Source organism: Chinchilla lanigera, unplaced genomic scaffold (genome assembly GCF_000276665.1).
Source record: "Chinchilla lanigera isolate Chin_1 unplaced genomic scaffold, ChiLan1.0 scaffold00053, whole genome shotgun sequence".
Classification (NCBI taxonomy): Eukaryota; Metazoa; Chordata; class Mammalia; order Rodentia; family Chinchillidae; genus Chinchilla; species Chinchilla lanigera.
In genome coordinates, this window is record NW_004955454.1 from 5,554,969 (window position 1) to 5,574,933 (window position 19,965).

General features: G+C 41.7%; 1 pseudogene; it reads right to left on the reverse strand.

Annotated features, from left to right (window-relative positions):
* Positions 1-10,968, reverse strand: part of LOC102027486 — a 45,788-nt pseudogene extending 34,820 nt beyond the window's left edge.
* Positions 10,969-19,965: the final 8,997 nt, after the last annotated feature.

The window sequence follows — 19,965 nt, forward strand, 5'->3', positions numbered from 1 at the left end:
CAAAAACCAATGGTGTCCTCACATACAGGCTGTCAGGTGAGAAACTGACCTTTCTGCCTTTAAGGGATAAGAACAAAAGGAAGCAAGGTTCTTTGAACTTGTTCTTTGAGACTTCTGAATTTCCTCTATTGCTGACATGAAATTTGAATAGTCCTGTTTTTAAATGTATATGCAAACAATTTAGATTCTTTGATGTAATCTTTTTTATCATTTAAAGCCAGACATGGTGGTACATGCCTTTTACCCAACATTTGGGAGGCTGAGGCAGGAGGATTGCCATGAGTTCAAGGCCAACCTGACCTACATAGCAAGACTTTGTCTCAAAAAAAAAAGAAAAGAAAAGAAAAACATGAGGCCAGGCGTGGTAACTCATACCTGTGATCCCAGCACATGGGAGGCTGAGGCAGGTGAATTTGAGACTAACCTGAACTACATAGCAAGACTCTAGCTTTAAAAAAAAAGTTAGTTTTTAGTATATGTGCTGCCAAAGCAAGCACACAATAAAGTTAGTTTTGGGGCTGGGAATATAGCTCAGTGGTATAAGCACCTGCCTGCCAAGCGCAAGTTCCTGAGTTCAAGTCCTGGTATCAAAAAAAGTTAAGTTTTTAAGGGAAGAAAGTGATAGAGTAACTTGATTTTTTTTTAAAAACATTGAAACAGTACAAAAGGTTCTGCAGTGAAAAGGAGAACTCCCCATTAACCACTGTTGAAAAAACATTTTTCCAAAAATGATCTATCAATATATAGTCATCGTCTGGGTGGATGTATTTTCCTCTTTCTACTTAATGTATAGTTACCAAGTTATTGTCAATTTGATTTTCCTTAACCTCTAATTTTATCAATTATAATAAATAGCACTCTTTATTCATAGAATTTTTGTATATACCGGAAACTTGAAGTTTGTGCTTTTCTTTTGCATTGCACCTTCCCACCCACCTAGTTTCCTTGGTTTTGCTGTTCACATAGATCTTGAATCTCATGCCCTGCTACCATTCTAATCCAAACCACCATCTTTCCTGTCTGGATTACTGTCTGGATTATTGGTTTCCTTCTAACTAGTTTCCTTGTTTCTCTGTGTCCTCTCTAATCTCTTCCTCCCCAGCAGTTAGGGTAATAAACATTTTCAGATCTTTCTTTTTTGTCCTTTCCCATTTTGTGCCAAAGAAGATACACTTTTTGCTGCAAAAGTTGACAAGGCCACCTGTGATCCGTCCTCTCCTACCTTTGTCACTTGCTGTAGGGTTTGATCGTGCTCACTCCATTCCACTTCACAGGATTCCTCAGACCACTGCACTCTTCAGCAGGCCTTTCTTGAACCTGGAAAGTTGTTTGTAATACTTCTTGCATGGCTGGCTGCTTCATATGCTGTAGGTCTCAGATTAAATGTCCTCTCAGTAAGACTCCCTTCTCTATTTACTGTCTCATTTGCATTATAATATATTAGAGGTACAACAAAGGACTAGAGTTCAAAGGACTGCATACCTATATGTTGAATGGTTCTCAAGGAAAGTGAGTAGGTAATGTTAAGTATCTTCTAGTGATAGAGGGTTTTAGGTTGGAGAAATAACTGAAGACCCTGGGTCATTGTGGGCTTGGCATGTTAATAGACCAGTAGGGAGTCCAGAGGGCTTTATGAAATCAAGGGGAAAGGTAGGACTTGGAATTGGAAATTGCAGGGTAACAGCTTATTTAGTACTTCCAGTGGTGGCAAACCTAAGGCATGGGTGCCACACCAGGCTGTTTGTAGCATTGAAAGCTCTAAAAGGCTCCCCATCACTGAGCCATGCCTGAAGCTTAAATTTCATTCTGAGTGGCAGCAATCTTTGAATATGCTCTGTCTCTGTGGAGAGAATAGATCCTCAAGCCTAAGAAGGAGACAAGCGTCAGTCTGTTTTCTATTGATGTAGCAAAGTGCACGAGATGGGAAAATTTACACAAGCGAGTTTATTGGGTCATGATTGTGGAGGCTGGAAAGTAGAGGATGGCACTAGCATCCACTCGACCTCTGTTGAGGGTCTTCCTGCAGCATCACAGTGTGATGGAGGGGAGGGCATTACAGGGTTAGACAGAAGACAGAGAAAGCATGCCAGCTTAGTGCTGTCGTCCTCTCATGCCAAAGATCCAAACCTTTTAGAGCTTTCAGGGATACAAGCAGCCTGCTGCTGTGTGGGTGCCCTAGGTTCACCACCAGCACCACTGTCTTATGCCATCCTGGGGCCTACCCTCATGATCATTCATTCATTCATTCATTCAGAGAGGGTTTCACCAGGTTGCCCATCCTGGGCTCAGACTTGTCATCCTCCAGCCTTAGCCTCCCAGAGTGCTGGGATTACAGGCATGCAACACCATGCCTGGCTTTAAAATCAGCCCCTTAAAGAAATAAAATAAAATAAAATAAAATAAAATAAAATAAAATAAAATAAAATCAGCACCTTGTTTTGTTTTGCTTTTCAAAATCAAAAGGAAGCTGTTTGAGTATATCTCTAGGGACAGAAAATTTGACAGTACCGCTGAGTTTGAGAAACAAGCTTATTGTGAGTGGTTTTCAGTAATCTTGGTCAGAAGTGTATATAACACCCTAGCTCCAAGATTGTTCCCATCGACCCTGGGCTCTTGGCATTGATGCCATAGAAAATGTGCCTCGTGCACTGTGGAATGGATGGCTCATGACTTCTGAGTCTAGCACCTAACGAAAGTTACTCCTTGATGTCTCACACCCCTTGCTGTGAGGGGTCATGTGATACAAGGACACCTGCAGCCCTGTACAAAAGCGAGTTTGAAGAGAGGCCAAGGAAGCATTGTCTGGCCAGTCATGTGAGTGAGCCATCTTAGAAGTGTGGGTCCTTCACATGGTCACGTTGGCAGTGACCAGCACCAGACTGCAGTCTTACGAGAGACCTCAAACCAGTATTACTTGTGCTGATTGCCATCAAATTCCCTATCTGCTAAAATTGTGAAAGGTAATAAATGTATATTGTTGCTCTAAGCAACCAAGCTTTTGTAGTACTGTTATACAGAAATAGATAACTGACACAAAATGGTTTTGTTTTGCTTTTAAGAAACTGAAGTCAAAACTCCACTTTATCTCTACAACTAGGAGCTATACAGCCCCCATTCCCATCCCTTTTTTGAGACAGGGTTTCACTGTGGCTCAGAGTGACCTAATAATTACGCTTTGGTATGGGCAGCAGGTGTATACCACCACGTTACAGAATGTCTAATGCAGTTACAGAATATCTCCATGCCAAGGTGACTTTTGATAACTGATTTTTTAAGGAGGGGTCAGGGTCTTGCTTGTCATTCAGGCTGGCCTTGAACTCACTATATAGCTCAGGATGGCCTCCAACTAGATCCTCCCAGCCTTCTGAGTGCTGGGATTACAGGCATGCCCCTCCATGCCCAATGATAGCTGATTTTTAAAAACGTTTTCATTTAAATTTCTGTAAAAGAGAAGAAGTTAACCCACACCTCTGATTGCTAGAGTCCTCAGTAGGATACAGCAGGAGTCTCTGGGAGCATTTAGGCGTATATACAGGTATGGTTTTGCTTGTAACAAGGTGCAGGGTGGTACTGTTGTTTTGAGAGCCAGAGATGCCCAATACGTCTCTGCTTTCTTCTGCCTTCATACTACCATTGGGAAGGAAAGAGGGTTCTGGAACTCTGCCATCTTGTTGGGCAAGATCTGTAAATGCTTGTTTCCCCTCAGTCATTCACACACATGCCATCCATTCAGCTAGCCTCAGGGACTCTTGTGTTACGCCCTTTATTCCTGCTTCTGTTGGCCATGGGGAGACTCGTAAGGCATCTTTCATTTCTTAGACCAGTGCTCCTCAAGGCACAGCTCATGTCTGGCCACGAGATAGGCTTTCACCAGACTATAAAGCAGTTGTCAGTCACGTCCCTGTTCAGGTCATTAGTTCTGTCACAGCAGCTTCCCTTAGTAAAAAATACTACATTGATTCATCCTTCCTAAATTCTGAAATATCCATGGTATCTTCTGCAAATTCCTATCAGCCATAAGCAAGAACCCGATTTATGTCCTTGGGCTCTGTGGGGTGTTGTTTATACTGTCTTGTGCTGAAACTAGCTCTTTGATGGGGCACTTTTCCTTCATAGTCTCTCCATGTGGCTGCTGCAGCCCCTTCCCTGGAGGTGATTTGGTGCCCCACTCTCTCCTCATTGCCACTTGCAGATCTTTCTTTCTAAATTACCTGAGTGTTAATTAATGTCCACTGCTTTTCATCGTTAGGATCATCTGATTTCATTTTACTATCCTGTGCTCAGTAATACTCCCGATGAAAGTTTTACTTATATTTAAATATATTAAATATATTAAATATATTAAATTATATATTAAATATTTACTTATATTTATATTTATATATATTTACAGTGCTAAAGGCCCACACTTTGGCCTCTCAGCTCCTCACTTCCCCACTTCAGTGAACTTTTTTTTCCCCTAAAGTTCTTTTACAGTTTCATACACTAGAACAGAACATACTGTGTTACAAATGAAAAGGTAGGCCAAGAAATTGATCTCCAGTCTTATATCCCAGTATTCCAGGCCCAAATTTGGGCCCTGTTCAGGCCCAAATCAGCAAGGAAAAGAAATCAGGTCTGTTGCTTCTGAGTGGGCTGGATATAGAAATTAATATTAGCATGTGCGCGCGCGCACACACACACACAAATTATTATGTAATAATAACACTCTTGTTCTGGGGATGGAACCCAGGACTCCAGCAGCAAACCGCATCTGTAGCCCCTTTTAAAATTCTTTATTTTGAGATAGGGTCTTATTAGGTTGGTTGCCTGGGCAAAGCTTGAACTTGTGCCTCAGCCTCCAAGAGTACTGGAATTATAGGCATGCATCACATGTAGTGTTCAGGCTGGTCCTGAACTCACCATGTAGCCTAGGCAGCCTTAAACTTGCAGCAATTCTCCTGCCTCAGCTTTCCAAGTCCTGGGATAACAGATATGCATTACCATGCCCAGCTGTCATTCTGTTTTAAAAAACTTTTGAGGTTGGTGTCAAGTTTATAATCCTCCTGCCTCAGCCTCTCAATTTCCTGTGATTGTAAGTATGCAACCCCATGTCTGGCTCATATTAGTACTTTATGAGTGTAATACAAAGAGGAAAAAACCCTAGGCATTGTTTACAAGCTGCAGAGCCTCCAAAATCTTAATTTCAGGCATATTACTGAGACCATTACCAGCTCATTTCTAGAACCTTGACTCTAGCAAACTTCATCTGCTAAGATACATTGATCCTTCATCTTTTCTCTGTTCTTAAATTCATATCCTCCTTACTCCTGATGCACTTTAGATTTCATAGTTCATCATTATAATTCTGTTCTTGCATATCACCTGTGTTGAACAATGTGTAGAAGATGCAAATTTGGCAAATTAAAACAACTCACTAACCTCTGTTCTTTACAAACGTTTGTTAATATTTTAGTTGCAAACTGTGTTATTAACTGAGGTTGTGATCACATATATAGATTCAGTGGAAGAGACATCAGTCAATCCAAAATCATGTGTGTTGTGATAGCTGTGTTTTCTTCTAATTTCCATAGGTTCATGTTAAGTATGTTATAACACTACCCCACCCCAGCTCCAGTTGTGGAGATTGAACCCAAGGCTTTCTTCACACTAAGCTACATCCTCAGCTCTTTAAATTGCTAAATTGTCCAGGTTGGGCTCTACCTTGTGACCCTTTTGCCTTATCCACCCAGAATTCTGGGATTACAAGCATCTGCCACTATGCCCAGCTGTTTAGCCAATTTTTTGTGGCATATTACCTTACTGTTTTAATCTGGACAGAAAGGCTAAAATCTTTTCTTTTTTTTTTTTTTTTTTTCCCCCTCCGGTACGGGGAACCAAACTCACGACCTTGCACTTGCCAGGCAGGCGCTTTGCCATTGAGCTAAATCCCCAGCCCCAAGGCTAAAATCTTATGAGTAGCTGGATTTGCTTTTAGATTTCCCATTTGTCTTCCATTTCATATGATGCCAGTATCATGTTTTATTTCACATTTTATGGTTTATAATAATGCTTTATTATCTGGCCATATTAGTTTCTGTTTTTCTTTTCCAAATTCCTCCCAGCCATTCTTCTACAACATCAGCTATGCAATATAGATTATTTGTTGGACTCAATTTTGCTTTGTTCGCACTGACTTGTTTTTCAGTACCCTACTATTTAACGTGAAACAATGCAGATTTAAAGGTTTGTTGTTGTTACCTCAGTACTGGTATAAATTTAGTGACACTATCACTGAGTTACGTTCCCAGCCCTTTTATTTTTTATCTTGAAAGGATCGTGCTAAAAAATTGCCCAGGCCAGTACTTGTAATCCTCCTGCCTCAGCCTCCTGAGTAGCTGAGATAGTTTTACATCATTACCTCTGGCCATTCATTTGTTTACTATTTCAATTCCAGTGTACACACATATATCAACATTGGAATTATTAGCCATATTCTGATAGGAAGCCAGGCGTAGTAGTGCATGCCTGTAATCCCAGTACTCGGGGAGGCTGAGGCAAGAGGATCGCAGTGAGTTTGAGACCAGCCTGAACTACAAAGTGAGCTCAAAGCCAGCCTGAACTGCATAGTGAGAGCCTGTCTCAAAAACAAAGCAAAACAAACAAACAAACAAAAAACCCACCTGATAGTGTCTTGGTTACTTTTTTCTCTTTGCTAGGACAAAATACCTGATGCCCAAAATTAAGGAAGGAAAGGTTTATTTCACTTACAGTTTGTGGAGGTTTTAGTCCATACTTGGCAGGTTACAAGGCAGAGTGGCACATGGCAGAGGGCTACAGCTCATGGTGGCAGAACATAGCAAAGCAACAAGCACAAAAGCCAGGAATGGCCGCAAGCAGCCTCTTGCTCTCCCTTACATATGTAAACTATCCACCCCAGGGCGGGTGCAGCTCTCACACCCATAATCAATCAAACTCTAAAAGCCTGCCCCATGACCACATGAGGCTTTGGGGGGACACCCACACACAAACCATAACAGATAGGAAACAACTTTACCAACTAGAAGTTACTTAGGCTATAGCACCTCTCCTTTCCACTGATCCCTTTTGATAGGCACTTTTTCTTTAGCTCAGAAGACTGTTTGTTCTATGATAATAGCTCCTCAACCAGTGACACTTACTGTTAACAGTTGTAATCTAGGGTCTTCTCTGGGATTTCTTCTTTCTTCATTTTGGACTCTGAGAGGGAGTAGGGAATAAAGGCTGTTTATGTGTGATTCCTGTGCGCCCCAGTGACACAAGCATCTTGATTCTGGGGATTCTGTTTATTATGGTTTGGCTATGATGTGTCCCTCCAGGACTCATGTATCAGGGACTTGGCCCTTAATGTAGCAGTGTTCAGTGGCTTTGGGAAAGTGATAGGATCATGGGGGTCCTAATTTCATCAGTGGCCCTTTAGAAGTGGGGCCTAATTGGATGAAGCAGGCCCTTGCACTTGTGGCCTTAATATAGGATGTTTTGTTCCTAGACATTTGTTGTTTGACTCTTTGCTTTCTGGCTGCTTAGAGATGAGCATCTTTCCTCCACCATGCCTTTCTGCAGTGACATTTCCACCTCGGAGCCAGTCAACCATGGATTGAAACGCCTGAAACCAGGAGCCAAACAAATGGAGCTTTTATTCATACAGCGTTCCTTAACATGCTTAGAATCTAAGAAGTAATTTTCCTTACGTCTTAAACCCTTAGATGAGCTTCATTTCCCCCCAGAACTACATCTACACTTGCAATATTGGTGAATACTATAGAATAATTTTTAAAAAATAAAGTAGGTTTCATAGATCTAGGTAATTGTCAGATTATTTCAGATAAAACTTTAGACTAGCCATAAAATGTTGCATATGCTTTATTTTTATAATATGCTGCACAATTTTCATGTTTTTACATACTGTTCCTTACAATAGGTAAAATTTAGAGCTTCCTTTTTTAAGGTATAATCTTCAATTCACAGTCTTGGATTACGAAAGCTGGCTACTTTTTAGAAAAACATTTACTAAATACTCACTCGTACTAAATACTTACTTTGGGGAAGCAGAGAAAACCCAAAATAGACAAAGCTCCTCAAAGAATAATTAATAGCAGAAGACAAAAAAAAATTAAAGTACGGAATAAATAGTTGATAAGTTAATTAGAAATTAAAAAATAAATTAAGATAGAGGAACTAAAGATGATGGGTCGTCCAGAAAGCCAGAGGGCAAGCCATACAGATCTTAGGGGCAGTGGGTCACAGACAGAGGCTCCAGTGCAGAGGCTGGGAGTCAGGAGAAAGCAAGAGGGAGGTGGGCTAAGGGACGAGGATGAGAGTAGTCATAAGTGACATTAGTGTGTTAGGAGGAAGTACCTGGGGAAGGTTTTATTTTTCTTTTAATTATTTTTTTTTATTTTAAAGAGTAAAAGAAGGATAACATAATAATGGGGGGGGCTTGCCAAATTACAGACAAAGTGGTAGGAAATTATCAATGGTTATTGTTTTACATATTGTTAGCTACAAGATAGGTTTTAAAAGTCATAATACTGAAGGGAGGGGAGGGGAATAGGGAAAAAGACCAAGTTATATCATGTACAGGTACAAATTCTCTATGATGAATGTGGTTATGTGCATCTAAAATGTACCAATAAAATCTGATTTTAAAAACTGGTGGTGTTTGTTTGTTTGTTTTTGAGGCAGGGTTTCTCTAGCCCATGCTGGCCTTAAACTCAATGATCCTTCTGCCTCAACCTCCTGAATGCTGGGATCACACAGGCATATGCCACCATGCCTGGAAATTTTGGATTTTATTCTGAGGGAGGCATTTGTCCAAAGGGATGACAGGTTTTGTTTGTTTCGTTTTCCCCCCAGTATTGGGGATTTAACCTGCAGACAGCCTTTGCACTTAACACATCCCCAGCCACCCCACTCAGCTTGGGGTGGGGGTTCTGATTTAGAAGGCTCACCAGGGGCTAAGATGAGAGGAGTCAAAGACAGAAGTTGGGAATTGAGTCATGAGGCTTTTAAACAGTTTAGACAAAGGATTGAAGAGGAAGGGAGTTTGTAAATCTGTTTTAAAGAGAGCCAAAAGGAGCTGTTAACTGATATGAAAAGTCAAGGATGTCTCAAGGTTTCTGCCAAAGCAACTAGAAGATGCTGTGTACTGAGGTGGGAGGACTGTAGGGGAGTTTTGAGACAGCTCCCTTGGAGGAACCTGTTTTACTTTTGGTGGTTATATCAGATGGAGGCATGGGATTGGATAAGCAGACTTTGGAGAGGTATAAATGAGAGTCATTAGCAAGATGGATAGAATTGGTGCCACCCCCAGTCCATGGACGGAGCCCATGGGTCTGAGTGAGCTGTGAAGGACATTTAGGTATATCCTGAAAGGGAAGGAAGGACAGGGAAGAGAAAGGCTCACAGATGAAGCCCTAGGAATGCTGGTCTCCAACACCTAGTGTTGGGTGTTTGGGGGAAGCTACAGGGAAGACTGAAAAAGAATGCTGATGAGGTGATCAGTGCTGAAAGCCAAGAGAATAAAGTGTTTAAAGTAGAGGGAATAATTATCATCTAACTTAAATGCTGCCTGAAACCAAGGCCTTTGCACTAAGCTACATGTCCCCCACCCCTCCCACACACACCCTTTTTCTAAAATTCTGAGACAAGGTCTTGCTATATGGCCTCATAGCTGGGTTGAACTTGGGCTTCTCTGGCTTCATCCTCCCAGAGTACTGGGATTACAGGCAGGTACCACACGGCACTCAGGTGCTTACTACATTTTTGATGAATAAAAGCCTTAGGTTGATGCATCAGCGAGTACTTTTCAAGGAGACAGACAGACAGACAGACAGATAATGTCCTGGCCTTATTTTTTTTTTTTTTCTGTCCTTTTTTCCTTTTTTCCGGTACTGAGAATCAAATTCACAACTTTGTGCTTGCCAGGCAGGCGCTGTGCCGCTGAGCTAAATCCCCAGCCCCAAATTTTCTTTTCTTTTTTTTTTTTAATAGTACCGGAAATCAAACTCATGACCTCAGGCTTGCCAGGCAAGCGCTTGTGCTGCTGAGCTACATCCCTGGTCCCTTTGTCCTGGCCTTTCTGAGAGTATTAATCTCTTCTACATGTAAATATCATCAAAATTGGGCAATATTCAAAAAAGGATATATATTTAATGTATTGTTACAACAACCTGGTAACCCTTTTTCTTTTTTCTCTTTTCATATGCGTAATCTATATTTTTATCATCTATCTGTATTATCGCATTAGTCTTCCAAATTCTTTGTATAAAATTCTGCCATTAAATCCAGTGTTTTCTTCTAGTGAATACTCAGGTATCCTCACTAGTCTTTTCCCTTTCAACTTCTTCCCACTGGAAACTGGACATTTCACAGTGCAGATATTGATAAAACCTAATTAGAAAATAATGAACTTTTATTTTACTAATCAACCTGAGCAGAAAACAGTTTTTAGGTATTAGATAAAGGAGTTTGGAAGGAAAAATAGAAGCAGAGAGAGGCTGTCTAGAAGCTAGAGATGTCTGGTGCATTAGAGTCCAGTGAACTAGACAGATGTTTGTGTATTATCAACTGTTTTTAATGGGACGTTGGACAAAGGGTAAAAAATAGTGTAGGTGGTATCTGCTTGGAAATTGGTAAATAATATAAAGAACGTGGAAAAAAAATCATAACCTTCCCTTTTTGCACTTTTACATGATTTTATAAAAGATATGATTCCCGTTGGTAATGTGGAAAGAGTGAGTTAGGAGTCTTGGCTCAGTTATGTTTAATGGTATTAACGTGTGTAGCTTACTATATACTGTGGTTGGGATTCTCCAAAGGCCCATTGAGTTGGAAGGCTTGATTGCTGATGGGCTTCTGGAAGTGACTGAATCATTTGGTCTCTCTCACCCTCTCAGCTTCTTGGCTGCCATAGGTGAATAGCTTTTCTTCACCGTGCCTTTCTGCCATGATGTTCTCCCTCACCAAAGCCTAGAAGCAATGTTGGGCTTAGGGATGTACTTGCTCAGTGGTAGAGCACTTGCCTAGCATGTACAGACACTGGGTTTGCTCCTTAGTACCTCTACCCTCACCCCCAGCCAACTGTCCTCTACAATCTGAAACCATGGGAAATTTTTTTTTAATTAATTTTATTAGTACCCTTCTGGCGTACATAATGACCTCATTCACTATAGCGAATCAGTACTTGTACATAATATATCTTAGTTATTTTTTTTCCCATTCCCCTCCCTTCAATCTGTCTTCCCCCTCCCTTTATAAAACTTGGTTCTATTGTTTTGCTTCCATTCTCTCATTTATTTTTAATCCCTGTTCCTTCCCTTCCCTTCCCCCTACCTCCCTTTTCCCTTGTTCCCCTTCCATCGTGGGGAATTTCTAAGCCAAGTCTGAAAGGCATTGATACTGTTTTCTAAGCTAGTTTAAAATTTGGTCTGGGTGTGGTCGTGCACACCTGTAATCCCAGCACTTGGGAGGCTGAGGCAGGAGGATCTGAAAGTTGTGAGCTCAAGGCCAACATGGGCTACAAAGTGAGTTCAAGACCAGCCTGAACTGCATAGTGAGACCCTGTCTGAGAAAGACAAAACAAAAACACTTAAAAATAAAATAAAATAAAATTTGGTATGACTAAAATTTTGAAAAGTGGCTTGACAGTCCTTACATTGTGCCACAAAAAATTCAAAATTGCAATTACTAAAACCAGCCCTGGTGCCTTCTAGAGTACCCTTGTTGGCAGTGGGGAAAAGAGGAGGAGGCAGAGCAGCAAGAAGAGGCTACTTTCTGTTCCACAACATTCCATAAGATCTCTACACAAGCACTGCTGAGGATCCACCTGGTCTTTGGAGAACATGAACTGATAAGAAACTTAACCTTTTTTTATTTGGCAGACTCTGTGGCCTACAAGCAGTTTTCTAGAAGAGAAGCATTAAGGGGTGGGGGTAGTAGCCTTTACCCTTTTAAACTGGGACGGTGTTTTGTTTTTGCCACAGAGGTACTTCAATACAAAATAGCTGTAGAAGAAAGAATGGGCTCCTGTGTTTCAGTAGCCGTGATTGTGATGGGCAGAAAAGTTACACAAATGCAATACCTTAATTATTTTGTTGGCATTTTGCATTTGGGCGAACAAAAGGCAGAAGGAACTCAGAGTATGTTTTGTGTTACGGCAGAAAGCTGAGGACGATTCCTATCTATCACCTAGATCAATGTGATTCTAAAGCAGACCGCTTGATTTCTGTTTATTCTGCTAATTTTAGTGCATTCTGATTTTCTAAAAGATTTAGTGGTCAGAGAACCATTAAATTCTGTATTTAAAATTGTTTCTGGTTGAGATCTTTTTGTATTGTTCTAGTTCAGTCAAAAGGAAAAATGCACCTCCACTAAGTGCTCAGTAATGGGGCTGGGGATGTAGCTCAGCGGCGTACAGTGCCTGCCTGGCAAGCACAAGGTTGTGAGTTCAGTTCCTGATGCCAAAAAAAAAAAAGCTCAGTACTGTAAATGTGTATAGACTTTGGAACTTGGCCTTCTGTGTGCAAAACGGGCTTGGTTTGTTGTAGTTTTGCCTTTAGCCTTTCCCCAACAAAATCGGACATATTTGCCAGTTGTACTTCTGTTACTGGCCACTGGCGTTCATATCCTCAGGTTTGTTTATTCCCAAGGTGGCCATTTACTGGCCATTTACTTTAAAAAGGATTTATTAAAAGCTAGCTCACTGTCTTGCCGGGTATAAGTGTTAGGGTCTTTTATATCAAGGTGGAAGGTGGACTATAAGAAGATACCCCTTCCTGGATCTAGCCATCTGCCTCCCTTGCCTGTGAAAAGGAAACAGCATTTGCATATGCTATCCATTCATCTGGGCTGAGGAGAGGTAGAGGTGATAATTTATGGCCTAGACCTGAGGAAGTATGAAGAAGCCAGTTGTCTTTAAAAGGAAAAAAAAAAAAATCTTGTAGAGTTCCGTTTTGCCTTACCCTTTACACTTCGAAGGAGTTTCCTTCATAAACACATTGATTTCTTCTTAATCTGCTTCCTGCTATATTGTAGTTGATTTCAAATTACCAAATTGCACTCTCAGCTTTGTAGTTTTTTAAAATTTAGGGTTGTGTATAGGCCTTGTGTCTCAGAATGCTATTTTGCTAACTTAAAATTAGGCTTGTGGTACATGCTTATAATACCAGCCCTCTTAGAGTCTGAGGCAGGAGAGACACAAGTTTGAGGACAACCTGGGAAACTTAGATCTTGTCTCAAAAAGAGCTGAGGATGCACCTTAATGCTCCGTGGGTTTAATCCCCAGTGTCACACATACCGCAAAAGTTGGTACCCTTTCATGGCCCTCTTGTTTACACCTGCCATTCAATGCAACCTTCCTAAAATTTAGATCCACTTACTAACCCAGGAGAAAATGAGTTAGCTTTGAGGGGCTAATTTCTCTCATAGCTAATATGTACCCCCCCATGCACATTGGGTACATGGCCACATTCTTTAATGGCACGCATGCCACAGCAGGCGGTTTGTATCATTGAAAACTCCAAAAGGTTTGCCATCACTGGTCTGAGGACTTCTTTCACATGGTAGATAGCATACAGTTTCTCATTGGATTCTGATACTCTTTTTCAACAAGAATTGATGTTAGTTAGATTTCTCGACTGTAGCAAATACTTGAGATAAATCAGCCTTAAAAGAAGAAAGGTTAGTTTTGGCTCACAGTTTCTGTCCCAGGTCTTTTGACCTTGTGGCTTAGAGTTTGTGGAGTCACAGCTCATCCTGGCAGGGGGACTAGCAGAGGATTGTGCTTACCTCGTGGCAGCCAGGAAGCAGAGAGGGAGAAAAAAATGCACCGTGGTTCCACTGTCCCTTTAAGGGCACGCCCCGGTCACCTGACTGCTGCCTAGGGAGGCCCTGCCTACCCCCTGAGATTCTAGCACCTTCCAGTAGTGCCACTGGCTGGGAGTCAAACCTTCAACATGTGGGCCTCGAGGCTGGGGGACAGTCTAGATCTAAACGATAACATGGTTTGATTAGTTACAGTCAGACCCTGGTGGTTCCCAATTTATCCTACCTTTTTAAATGGTCTTGTCTTGATTGGAGTTGAGACATTTCTGAGAATCTTTGATCATATATTCATCCTTTAGACTGTTCTCACTGGGCAATTTCTTTTCATTTTCTCAGTGAATATTGAGGACTACTTCTTGTGTGGAGGCACTTTTCAGTAGCAGGGATTTTGGCATTGGTTATTTTTAATAAACATTTTTGAACCTTTTATTCATGGGGTAACCTATATAATGTATTTTACTCACTGCCTTGCTGTTACCATCTTCCTCAAATTTACTTGCTGGTTTCCACCCTGGCTCATCTCCACAGCAGCATTCTGACTCAGTGTCTGTTTGGGTGTCCATCACACTGAATTGAAAATGTTTATTATATATCTCCCTTTATAGATCTTATACTAGGTTCTTTCTTCCCCTCCACACGCCCAGCGTTTAGCGTATTCCCTTTGGTATTCAGTCAGTGCATTACTGGGGCCTGGCACACAGCACATTGTCAGGTGCCAGGGTTGCCTTTCTACTTGTGAGAGATCCCTCTGTCATGTGTCCATAATGCAGAGTACTGGGCTGAACTGATCCAATCATAGGCACCTGTGATACTTCCTTAAAGTCATATATAAAATTCTGTCTGTGCCTTTTCAAATCATACTTAGATGGCAGGAGACCAAGCCACTCGAATATGAACACTGCAAGATTTTGTTTCTTGTGAACTTCTAGTATCTTCTGGAATCAGTCTTCTTTGTCCAGCGCCCCCCAGCCATTTAGCTACATTATTTCTGTTTAATCCATTAAAGAGCCTATCATTTTCTTTAGACAGTCCTAAAATTTTCTTGTCCTTTTCCTTCACCTACACTTGATTACAAAATCCTATCTGACTGTTGATGGAAAAAAAAAAATCCTGTTGCCTCTCTCAGCCAGCCAGGAATGTTGGTGCACCCTTCTGATCCTGGCAGCCCCAGAGAGACTTAGGTAGGAAAGTGTGACGCTAGCCTGGGCAACTTTCGAGACCCTGTCTCAAAAGAAAGGAAAACACATTTATTTTTCCTCACATCACCCCATCCTTTGTTCCTGGGGCTGGATCAGTTGGGGCTGTTCTCATCCTTTTATCTGTAACAGTTTGTCCTGCTGACCACATCCAGATTAATCTTCCAGGTTTTTTTTTCAATCCTTTATTTCCAAAGTTGGTGGCTCTGTAGCACCTAAACAGTTTGCAGGTATCCTGCAGCAGCAGAGTATGATGATTGTATCACTTTCTGAGGCCTGGAGCAGTAGTCCGAAGTAGCTCAGAGCAGAGTACTTGAATGAACTCTTCTGTTTCACCTTTAAAATTCATGCAAATATTTAATCAAAAATACCTTCACCATTAACAAGCACCAACAACCAAAATAGAGGCAGAGTGAAACTGACTTTTCTAGGAGCTGTACCGTATTATACATCTGTTAGTGTGTCCTGCCCACACACTCCAGGACCCAGGGAACACACAGGCCCAATTGGAAAACCTTTACCTCAGTGATGAAATCTAGACAAGCTGGTCTGGAAGCAGAGACTGAAAGGTCTGTCAGGAACCTGCTTTTCTAGCTTTCTTCTCTGCATGGCCATGCTTGTCCAGTGTGCTAGCCTCCTGGAACATAACAGGGTGGGAAGCTACCCAGCTGTTTTAGTGCTGGGAATTGTTTATATCATACTTTCTTATTGGAGACGATCCATGCAACTTCTCAGTCGTTTTTCCTTTTTTAACTTTGGAGCCAGTTTTTCTAACTTACACAATTTCAGAAAGTCATATTTTTGCAGATTTACACATTTACTGGTATAAGAGTTCCCAGTGAACCTAATACCGTATAGTAGCAGTCATACTTGAGGGAAAGAGCTGTTTTGGTTTGCTTCCTCTTATTCTCGGTATCAAGACTTGAGAGGAATGGTGTGGATGCAGCAAAGCAGCAGTCCAGACAGACCTGCCAGCCTTTGGGGACTTCTGCGATAAACCAGTTGGCCAACTGAAAGTGTTACATAGTTAGTTTCACGTCCCTCACCATTGTGTCCAGTCCAGCTGATTGATACTTTACAGTCTAAATTGGCATAGCACTTGCCTTTGGGATTAAATTAATTTATACCAAGTTGGAAAGCATCAGCTGCCAAAGTCGGGGGTGCCTTCTGGAGTCCAGTGTGCTTTTTTCTTCCTGTATTCTAAGCTCTCACTCCAGGCACTTTCTCATGGACAGCAGCGGGTGAGAGTCCTTCCCAGGAGCCTGCTTTGCATCTCCTTTGTGCAAGTGCTGTTCTGGTCCCATACAGAAACCAGATCTCTTTGACCCAGATACTACTTTATAGTTGGTCCTGTGCAAATTAGGGGAGATTTGTAACTCTTCAAAAGTAAACAAGAAAAGCATGACTTTTTTTACTTTAGGGATTTTTTTCCCTACCTAAATGAATTCAAAGAAACTGTTTTGATCAAATGGCAGTAATACAAATGTGTGATCTTGATCCTTACTTGGAAAGTGAACAAAATTTTTCTTTGTCACCTTACTTTGCAAAACCATAAAGGAAATTCCTGCAGGGGGTAGGACCATGTCATTCATATTAAAGAAAGTACCTGTAATGTTATTTAAGAAAAGGTATGCTAAGTTGGGTGATTGTGGTTATATTAAAGTAGTTTAACCATACTCTGTATCATGTGACTGTCTTTAGTCTGGAATTCGTGTCTGTTTATTAGGCAGGCAGGGTTTTATAAAGTGAGCAATTGTGGACACTCTCCTAGAATGTGTTCTGAGAGCTCTTTATCTGCTCTTGGGGACCCAGTGCCTAAGAGAGAGGTAAGAGTCCCCCTCACTTAGCTTGAGCTCCTCCCAGGTAGCCATTGCACAACTGGACTGGAAAGGTCTATCTCTCGGGGTGGAGGAGGTGGGGGGACAGCGAGCAGCCCTTTCCCTAATGAGCTGTGACGCCAGCTTCAAGGGGAGCAAATCCTGTTACTCCCTTCAGCTACTCTGAAGCTGCAGGGACACTGTAGGCCCTTTTCTGAGCCAACCTGCTGCCTTTTCAGCTGTTTGCTTTCCCTTTCCTCTTCTGTCCCTGAGCATCTTGGCAGCTTTCTCTGCACACAGTTCAGTGCTCACAGTGAAAGGGAAATACAAAGAGGAGGAGAAAGAGTGAGAAGAAAAAAGGTTGGGGTGGAGATCTTTAGGAGGATTCATCGTTGCCTTAGTCTAAGACTTAAGCTTTGGGTTGAAGCCCAAAGTGGCAAAGCTTTGAATAACCTGGATTTGCAAGTAGTTCTTTGCAGTTTTCTTGAGGGGTGCGGGCCATATGAAGAAAATTGAAATTTCTATTTTGTTTGTTTGTTTTGTTTTTTGGTCTTTTTGAGACAAGGTCTCACTATGCAGTTCAGGCTGGCCTTGAGCTCACTTTGTAGCCCAGGCTGGTCTCTAACTCACAACGATCCTCCTGCCTCAGCCTCGCAAGTGCTATGATTACAGGCATGCGCCACCACAACCGCCAAAAAGGACGCTTGTATCTCTTTAGTCTTTCTTTTTTTCTACAGATGTCATTGTAAGGCAGATGAAGTGCATGTAATATAAACATGTAGAGCATTTACCATGTGTGCCAGGGACAGCATTGCCCCACAACAATGCTTGTAGATAGATGGCACTGTTCATGTGACAAAAACATTTGGCAATAAAAATAATAGTTTTTTAAAATTGTGTTAACAAATTTAAACTAGTAAATGAATGGTCACATTCACTCTTGAGGAGGATGAGACAGGGTCTCGAGATGTAGTTTAGGCTGACCTTGAACTCACTATATAGTGGAGGCTGGCCTAGAACTCATCAGGATCCTCCGGCCTCAGCCTCCCCAGTGCTGGGATTACAGGTGTGCACCACCACCAGCTTTTCTTTTCTTTTTTTCTTTTTTGTTTAATCTTTTTGAGACAGGGTTTTACTATGTAGTTCAGGCTGGCCTTGAACTCACTTCGTAGCCCAGGCTGGTCTCGAACTTGCACCAATCCTCCTGCCTCAGTGCTGGGAGCTGGGATTACACTCTTGAGCCACCATGCCCAGCTCACATTCACCTTTTTTTAAAGTGCATACTTAAGTAGTCCTTTGCCACTGCCCCCTCCCCGTCCTCCTCCTCACTCTGTACCCCTTCTCACCCAGTGGTGTTTTATAGCACAGAGCCTTTGCAAAAGTACTTTTTTCTAGGACAGGGTCTCACTGAATTGTCCAGGCTGGCCTTGAACTTGGTGATCCTCCTGCCTCAGCCTAAAATGGCCGTTAGCCATTTTTATGGTTTGTTTTTGTTTGGTACTGGGGATTGAACTCAGGACCTTGCACTTGCCAGGCAGGTGCTTGCACCATTGAGCTATCTTCCTAGCTCATTAGCCATTTTTAAGTATGCATTTCAGTAATGTTAAGCATATTCACATTATTGTGAAACACATCTCCAGAACTTCATTTTGCACACCTGAATGGCCAATTTTTTGTGATTGCTTCTTTTTTCTTTTCCTCCTTGCTATTTTCCTGTAGCATTTTTATTGTGCATATGTTTCACCACATGTGGTAAACAGCGAGGCTTCTGTACTGGACCTACTGGTCCACTGGTACAAACTGCTGGATTCACAGCTAACCACGAGGGAAGGGAAAAAGCAGCTTTGCTGTCAGGAATTTATCACTTATTTTTGGTCCTAGTCTTTATTGATTCTGTATGTTAAACTTCGCTGAACTGGAGAGGGAATGTTCACTGATAACTTGGTCACCTCACAAATTCCTGGTATATTAAACATAATAGCATAGAGTTTTAGTTAAAAAGCAGTTTCAGTATGCAGCTCATTTTGTTACTGTCTTTATGAGTTCTTTATCAGAGGGATGGTGGAGTGGCTTAAATGAGAGGCAGGGAAAAGGGACTGGAATATGCTTATAAATGATGCAGATAGAGTTGCTCACAGCAGCATTCACCTAGTAGTCCCAGGTTCTTGGGAGGCCCACGTAGGAGGATTGCTTGAGTCAAGAATTTCAAAGCCAACCTGTGTAACATTGCGAGATCTTTTCTCCAGTTAAAAGAAAAAGCTGCTGGATAAATGTTGCAGTTCCTCTCAATACTTGCCTCATTTGAGAGCCAGTTCAGGCCTATCCACTTATTGTTGGAAAGGTTGGTCCAGCATCCCTGACAGCTTGCGCTTCTGTGTTCAACCTTCCCCATTTGCTAACTCACTAGATCATGGTTTTGCTAGTAAGCACAAACCTTTCCAATCCCATTTGACCCACCACCACAGTTGGGTTGAAGAACAAGATCATTTAAATTCCTTTTTTAATTGAATGGGGATGTTACATCCTAGTTTTTGCTGATAAGGCCGAGGACACTAGAATCAGCAGTGATGTCTGCTTACAAAGCAGACAGAAAACATAATAAAACAACTTTTTCTTATTTTAAGCTCTAGGTTCCTAGATTTGTGACACAGTCTCATTGATTCATTGATCTCTGAATGCCTTTTTTTTTGGGTAATTTTTGGTACTGGGAATTAAACCCAGAGCCTTGCGCTTGCCAGGCAGGCACTATGCAGCTGAGCTACATTCCAGGCCCTGAATGCTTTTCTTTATCCATTTGTCTGTCTGTTTATTTACAGTTCTGGGGATTAAAACCAGGGCCCTTCCCCCTGAGCTGTATTCCCCGGTGTTAAAAAAATTTTTTTTTTTAAATTTTGACACAGGGTCTTGTTGAGCCACTGAAAACTGGGCTTGAATTCCTCATTTTAGTGCCTTAGCCCCAGCCCCTGCTGAGTGCTGGGGCTGCAGGAGTGTGCCACCAAACCCAACCTTTTAAAAGTAATGTCATTATCTGTGAAAATAGTTTCCAAATAGCAGCTAGAACTTCATTAGTATGTGTCTGTCTCCTACCACTGGTAAGAATTTTTACAAAT